This window comes from Etheostoma cragini, chromosome 4 (assembly GCF_013103735.1).
Source record: "Etheostoma cragini isolate CJK2018 chromosome 4, CSU_Ecrag_1.0, whole genome shotgun sequence".
Classification (NCBI taxonomy): Eukaryota; Metazoa; Chordata; class Actinopteri; order Perciformes; family Percidae; genus Etheostoma; species Etheostoma cragini.
In genome coordinates this window covers 30,550,633-30,559,027 of record NC_048410.1, presented here as the reverse complement: position 1 = coordinate 30,559,027, position 8,395 = coordinate 30,550,633, and the positions used below count along the sequence as shown (strand labels likewise).

The window sequence follows — 8,395 nt, the reverse complement described above, 5'->3', positions numbered from 1 at the left end:
ATGGCTGGGTCTGCAGAAGGGGTGCTGGGTCTGAAGATGGCTGGGCTGGCAGAAGGGGTGCTGGGTCTGAAGATGGCCTGGCTGGCAGAAGGGGTGCTGGGTCTAAAGATGGCTGAGCTGGCATAAGGGGTACTGGGTCTGAAAATGGCTGGGTTGGCAGTAGGGGTGCTGGGTCTGAAGATGGCTGGGCTGGCAGAAGGGGTGCTGGGTCTGAAGATGGCTGGGCTGGCAGTGGGGGTACTTGGTCTGAAAATTACTGGGCTGGCAGAAGGGGTCCACACTCCGTGGAACATGAAGGAGGAAACAGAAACGGTGAGAAAACCAAAACACACCAAGCACACAGCAGGCATAACAAAATGAAGAAATAATCCAAAATTCAATCACACACACACATACACACACACACACACCTTGGGGCGTGACAATGATCGAGCAAAGGAAACTAGCACCTGGGTATAACTTCCAAACTCGCAATTTAAAACAAATCTTGTGAAACTTGAAAGTGAATGAAAGAATCTCGTTCAGATTGGCAAGACAGTCTGAAAATGTTTAGGAAGGCCCTCGGAAATGCCAGATCAGACTATTAGTATTAATTCATAATTAATTAGAGATCGGACTAATACTCATCACTAATAGAAGAAAATAGAGACCCAGCTCTGTTCCTAGAGCTCTGAGCAGTGACCACTTTAGGAGCTTCATCTCTAAATGCAGGACTGCTAGAAAGAAAGACCAGACCTGATGTATACTGCTCCTTTTCTTTATTATTACCTTTTATTAGTGTTTTACAACTGATTACACCTTATCATACAGTATGACGTTTCTCCTGTGCCTGTGGTGTTGATCATGTATACCTACAGTAGAAATACATTGGGATTCTACATTGCTGAATTGAGATGGTGAAATAATAGTCATAGTTAATATTTTATCATGATCTACTGCACTCTTCACTTTTGCACTATCATCATTACATACAGTCTTCAATAATATTTCACATCATCATGGTCACTTCCAGGCTGTGAGTGATTTCTATTTTTATTCTTATGTAAGTGTGATATAGGTCTGTACATGTGTTTGTTTTGTGATGGTTTCTTGTTCCTGGATGTCTAAAATTTCCTTTCGGATTAATAAAGCATTTATCTATCTATCTATCTCTCTCTCTATCTCTCCATCTATCTATCTCTCTATCTATCGGGCACTCTGAACTCATCCTGAGATTGACTTATCTCAACTGTAGACTGATAGGATATGCACAGCCGAGCTGCCAACACTGACTCGTCTTGCTCCATTCATGCTGTTAAAATGAAGCTGTAGCATATTTTCAGTACTGTATATATACAGTATATTCGTTTGTGAACAGCAGTTTCAGTTCTTTCCACAGATACTCGATTGGATTCAGGTCTGGACTTTGACTTGGCCATTCTAACACCTGGATACGTTTATTTGTGAACCATTCCTTTGTAGATTTTGCTGTATGTTTGGGATCATTGTCTTGTTGGAAGATAAATCTCCGTCCCAGTTTCAGATCTTTTGCAGACTCCAACAGGTTTTCATCCAGAAGGGTCCTGTATTTGGCTGCATCCATCTTCCACTCAATTTGAACCATCTTCCCTGTCCCTGCTGAAGAAAAGCAGGCCCAGACCATGATGCTGCCACCACCATGTTTGACAGTGGGGATGGTGTGTTCAGGGTGATGAGCTGTGCTGCTTCCACGCCAAACATATCGTTTAGCATTGTGGCCAAAAAGTTAGATTTTGGTTTCATCTGACCAGAGCACCTTCTTCCACATGTTTGGTGTGTCTCCCAGGTGGCTTGTGGCAAACTTTAGACAAGACTTTTTATGGATATCTTTGAGAAATGGCTTTCTTCTTGCCACTTTTCCATGAAAGCCAGATTTGTGCAGTGTACGAATGATTGTTGTCCTATGGACAGACTCTCCCACCTCAGCTGTAGTATTCTGCAGTTCATCCAGAGTGATCATGGGCCTCTTGGCTGCATCTCTGATCATCTTCTCCTTGTCTGAGCTGAAAGTTTACAGGGATGGCCAGGTCTTGGTAGATTTGCAGTGGTCTGATACTTCTTCCATTTCAAAATGATCGCTTGCACAGTGCTCCTTGGGATGTTTAAAACTTGGGGAATCTTTTTGTATCCAAATCCGGCTTTAAACTTCTCCACAACAGTATTACAGACCTGTCTGGTGTGTTCCTTGGTCTTCATGACGCTCTCTGCGCTTTCAACAGAACCCTGAGACTATCACAGAGCAGGTGCATGTATACAGAAACTTGATCACACACACAGGTGGATTCTATTTATCACCATAGTCATTTAGTACAAAATTGGATCATTCAGAGATCCTCGCTGAACTTCTGGAGTGAGTTTGCAGCACTGAAAGTAAAGGGGCCGAATAATTTTGCACGCACCACTTTTCAGTTTTTTATTTGCTAAACAAGTTTAAAATATCCAATAGATTTCGTTCCACTTCACAATTGTGTCCCACTTGTTGGTGATTCTTCACAAAAAAATCAAATTTATATCTTTATGTTTGAAGCCTGAAATGTGTCAAAAGGTTGAAAAGTTCAAGGGGGCTGTGTTACGTTACGGCAGGGTGGAGGACCCAAAAAGGACAAGACTGGGAACAGGCAAGGTCCAAAAACCAGGGGAATCCAAAACACAGGAAAATCCAAAAACACAAAGGGCAAGAAGTCCAAAACCAGGTCCAGGGGAAGATAAAGGTCCAAAAAAACAGGTAAACAACACAGGGAACAACTCACAGGGAATGTAGGCAGAACAGCTGGAACGTAGGCACAGACTTCTTCACAAGACACAAGGATCTAACAAGAGGCAAAGGGAACACAGGGGTTAAATACATGAGGTAATGAGGTAATGAGGAACAGGTGAGACATCAGGAACACATTAGGGTGGGGCTGGACAATCAGACAAACAAAGCGAAGCTAGACAAGACAAGACCAGACAGGAAGCTGACTAAAAAATAAAACAGGAAACAGAACATACACAAGCATGGAAACACAAGACAGAATCTACAACACCAGACTAGGAAGAAAACCGGGACGAAAACACGGGGAAGGCCAAACGGGAAAATAACTCCAACAAAAACCCCAAACCATAACAGGCTGAATACTTTCGCAACGCACTGTATATTGCTGAGGCCAGTAGTTTTTATTTCCATGCATCTGCGGTCAAAGAGCAATAGGCCACGGCCTTTTCCGCCTAGCCTTTTATATGCAAAAAGGCACAATATATCGGAAACCTACTTTTCCAAACTCCTCCTAGGCCTTGTGTCCGATTGGCACAAAACATGAATCATCTCCAGATGGAGCTGATGAAAAAAATGTGAAAATTACTTTCGAACAAATTTGGGTAGCTAGCTATGAACACAACACAAACCTTTGCATATCTCGGCTAAAATAAATACTATCAACTTGAAACATACGGCCACTGTTTGGCATGACACTACTAGAACTGTTGGGTCATTGTAAATTCTGGAGTGTGGTCTGGACCTGCTCTATCTGTAAAGTGTCTCGAGATAACTCTTGTTGTGAATTGATACTATAAATAAAATTGAATTGAATTGAATTGACACTGTGAGGCTTCAGAACAGATTTGGCAAAGATTGGCCTACAGGGGGGGCTACAAATACAAAAGATTCATATCTTATAAATGGCGCCTCCAATTAACATCTAGGGCCACTCCTTGGGCCGATGTGGAATGCATTATAGCCCTCTTATACCAAGAATAATTTTGGCCTCGACTCCTTTCTCCTCGAGTCTCTTCTTTGACTTTTTGGTTTGGATCTCCTGTGGGCGGGACTTAGAAGTGAGTAGAGGAATTAAGAATGCCCAAACTGGTGGAGGGCTCGAGATGCCCACGCTAGTTATATAATAAGCTGGTTTGTAGAGTTCCAGGTGAGCGGGCATAATTACAGCTAACATAGTAGCACCCCTTGAAATCCACATGGCTTTCATTGTGACCTCCAGCCCTGTTGAACTCCTGCAGACAGACACGAGGACCAGACTCTGTCACTGCAGCTAAAGTTGCAAATTAAAGATATTGCTGACCATAGGAAGGCTGTTCACAGATCTGGTTTTGAGATTGTGCCTTGGTAATGACCTACAGTAAGTGTGTTTGAGTGTGTGTGTGTGTGTGTGTGTGTGTGTGTGTGTGTGTGTGTGTGTGTGTGTGTGTGTGTGTGTGTGTGTGTGTGTGTATGAGAGGGGTTATTGCGAGTACAGAGCTGGGAGGTGGGGGAAGTGACAGCTAATTCATCCCATATGTTTTCTCCCACAGTGGAAGCCTTTACCTTGACAACTGCTCCCAGCCTGAAACATACTGTTCTGGCTGCACCTGGTTTGGCTCTTGAGCTGCTACTACATACAATAAGGCATATAAAGAGTTGTTGTTAGCAACATAATACACATTACACACAGGAGGAATGGTTGTTGTTGGTGGTAATGGAACTGAAAAAGGCTTTGATTTCTCACATGTAGACGAGGCCCAGCTACCACTACAGGCTTCTGAAGATAGGACAAGCTGGCCCACGACAAATCATGCAGGAGGTAGCTGTAATCCCTTCACTTCGCAGTGTTTATGTAGCTATGTTCACAAGGAACAAAGTCACAGGTCATCCACATGTCTCCTGAATTGTTCAAATGTAAAAGATCAGGCTGGTGTTTATTCCTTATTTTTTATCTAGACATAAAAAAACAATGTATTGATTCATCTCAATACACGCAACAATACAATAATACAACAGTCATCACCAAGGAAGACAGCATTCTTTTAAACTGGGTCTCAGCATGTTGCTGTAGTTTCTATCAAACTTTACTCACACAGAGAAATGGTGCATTTGTTGGGGACTATTTCAAGCTGGTCCTGATCCTCTCAGCACTGGCCTGTGTATCACATGGATCTGGAACCTTCTACCCAGCCTACGTTCATTTCTGTCTGGACTGTTTTGAGTGTTAGTTCTGCTGTGTTACAAATCCCTCAGGTTTGGGATACTCGTAGTCTCGCGTTGCCAAACCTTCTGTTATGCGCTTCCTACCCTGCTCTCTTCTAACTCTCTGTTCATCTCAGGTGTTCCTGACTCCTGATTGTCAGTGTGGCCCCGCCCCTGTATATAACGAAGGCTGGGAGAGAGTGTTCTGAGACTGAAGCAGATCGGATCAACGTTGCCTTCTGTTGTGTTTTATTGCTTTGAGGATGGAGGTCTGGTAGTCTCGCAACTTTGTTAGAGAGTAACTACTCTTCTCAAATATTTCATTTATTACATTTTATTATATTTATTATATATATATATTATTATTTCATGTATATTGTATGTATGTATATTTTTCCTAGTATTTCATTTATATTTATATTTTGTGCTTTGTGACTGATTTTGTTGCTGTAACAACGTGATTTCCCATCTTGGGATCAATAAACATCTATCTATCTATCTATCTATCTATCTATCTATCTATCTATATTTACATGGGTGGCAAGCCTCTCTCTCTCTCTCTCTCACCCTTCCCACCCCAAGCGATTGCACACCTAGAGCCTGGGTCTGTCTGAGGTTTTTGACTGTTAAGGGGATGTTGCTCCTCGCCACTGGCGCAATGTGTTAAGTGGTTTACGATTTGACACTAATAATGAAACTGAATTGAATTGATTCAATTATCATTACCATGGCCATTACCTCAGCCTGCACAGACACACCAGTCTTCCACGGGGAAACCCGTTTCCGGTGAGAAAGGAAGCAGTTAGACAATGGACTGCTAATACTCCTACCTTCCATCATGTTATGCACATTTGCATGATGCATCCCCACTTTACTTATTTTGTTAACCAATCTAAAGTTAACTCAACACAGCACACTGAGTTCGTGACAAAGTACTGTTATTGGTTTAGTCTGGTCGCAGATCAGGAGATGGCCGTTCAAATGAAAAGTTATTCGAATTACTGTACACATCAGTGTTATTATGTATGTATTAAAAAATGTGTAAACATTTCAGCTTTACTAAGAAATCACATCCATGTCAATTTTTCTGTAAACCAGCTGCAAAATGGCTTCATGGTGAATCATTTGGTGGTATAAATCAGCCATGGGGAGAAGCAAGACAAAGATTGTGAAAAAATCTGGAACGTTCCTTTTAAAGGAACATGCATGGTTACATTCATTTAACTCTCGGAAAGAAAGTGAAAAAGCCTTGTTTCCAAACAAGCACATTTTTGCCGACAGTGAAGGCCCAGTTAAAACTGAAGGAATTATTCCTTCTTTTTATATTCCCACCTAATGAAATGCCTTTTTAAGGGTCTTAATATACTCAACAACTAACCAAATGCGGAACTCACATCAAGTCTGGTGAAAAGTATTTTCAGGGCATGGGCGCACGAGCGCTCCATACAAAGATTTAAAAATTGAGCCCCTTTATTACGTTTAACGTAGCCTAACAAAACTTGGTACACATATGAAACATGTCAAGATGCAGAAAAAACCTCATTGGAGCCATACCCTACACCCAACAGGAAGTGGCCATTTTGAATTAAAAGTTTGAAATTACAGTGATTTTGGCCATTTCTAAGTCAAACTTTAACAAACTCCTCCTTGAGATTTGATCCGCTAAACTTCTAATTTGGTCTGTGTCATCTTAAGAACTTAGTAATCAAAAGTTACTAAAAGAAAATCTTTTCATTATAGGGCATGGTCGTGGCGGGGCGTGTGAGTGTTTTCTCTGTGGTTTTGGATAAATGTCACTGGGCGGCAGTGGGGCCGTCCCGCAGACGTTACGCATCCTTAAATGTTAGGATGCTGTCTGCTTCTGGCTCCCAATCTTTTAAAAAGAAGATAGTTATATTTGTGTATCTCATAAAAAAGATTACAAATGCAAGATGTAGCCTATACTATTATCTTTGTTTATATGTGCCGGATTAACCAGTTACTTTTTTAACATGTAACTACCACTAAAGAGGTTTTCTGAAGCTACAGATTTTTTAGCATTATTCTATTCAGAGGCAACTTGTGAACAAATTGGTAATCCAATACCTCTTTAGATTGTTTTGTACTTCAACCAGATCTAATGGAAGTATTAACAATTTATACAACTAGTTGTGGGCCCGACAGCCTGTGAATTATCTATACATACATACTGGTGAGCAGGTCGGGCTAACAGGGCCTTTTGAAATCACTTATGAACTGACAAAACCAAATAGTGGAGCTCAGACAGACGGGACAATTGCACAACATACAAGATACTGACTTGCAGTGTCAGCTGTCTGTGCAGGGATTTCTCAAGGCTGAAAGTGTGTGTGTGTGTGTGTGTGTGTGTGCACGAGTCAGAGACTTTTGATATCACTGCTGGATGGACTGCAGTGACCTCCACTCAACCCCTTTCAGCACCATAGTGAGGTACTTTAACTCTAGTCATTTTAAATGAATGTTCAGTGTGCTGCATGCTTTATACCATGCTGATGCTCCTCACAAGTGAGCCATGCAGAATGTTTGGCAAAGAGATGGATAATTTCTTAGATCCTTTTATCAGCAGTAACATATAGTTAGTTAGGGCGGATCAGTTATCCGATTTGGATAGGATTTAGCCGTAGGCCACTGAGCAATGATTTGACTCATCAACTTTCAAGTGGCAGGTTTCATTAACCCTGAAATCACCAAAGAGAGGACCCGATATTCATCATTTTGTTGTATTCATTGTAACGTAATGACACTAAAGGCTTCTTACTGCAGATATTAGTTTGTTTATTAGACCTGCTTTCGTCTCACAAATCATTGGATGTTAGACAGCGGGGAAAATGTGTATTGAACGTGTCAACATTTTCCCCAGTAAATATATTTGATGGTGCTATTGGAAGGAAACTTTCACAAGATGTCAGTAACAGCCCAAGTAATCCACACATACAAAGAAATCAAAACATGTACAGTATGTCCATTACAGATTTTATTTGTAATGAAGTTGAATGATAATGGGAATAAATATGGAACACATGAAGAAAAAGGGGTGAAAAGGCATGGGAAGCCAATAAACCAGCTGAAATGTTCCTAATTGATGGCTTATAAAAAGGTTTCTCATTTACAATGTGTCACTTAAGAAGCATTTCATGATGGGTAAAAGCAAAGAGCTGGTGCTCCTCGCAAGATTTTGACCGAGGAGTCCCTAGAATACTTAGAAGAGTTGTCAAAGAACCAAGGACAACTCGTGGAGATCGTCAGAAAGACCTGGAAAAAGCAGGTACAGTTGTTTAAAGAAAAAAATAAAGTAATGTGTTGTGGGGCGTGTGCGGTGAGGACCCAAGCGCAGAGAGACGGAGGCAGGCGGGAGCAGGTACACAATGCTTTAATAGCAGAAGGCCCACAAACAAACACAGGGATCCAAAACAAAGTAGCAAA

At 41.5% G+C, this 8,395-nt stretch overlaps 1 long non-coding RNA gene across 1 annotated transcript in view; it reads left to right on the top strand.

Annotated features, from left to right (window-relative positions):
• LOC117943910 overlaps positions 1-8,043 on the top strand; it is an 8,783-nt gene extending 740 nt beyond the window's left edge. The window contains exons 2-3 of the long non-coding RNA XR_004656457.1: positions 2,064-2,065; positions 7,962-8,043. This is a non-coding gene — a long non-coding RNA (uncharacterized LOC117943910). The remainder of the gene's footprint in view (positions 1-2,063; positions 2,066-7,961) is intronic.
• The last annotated feature ends 352 nt before the right edge of the window (positions 8,044-8,395 follow it).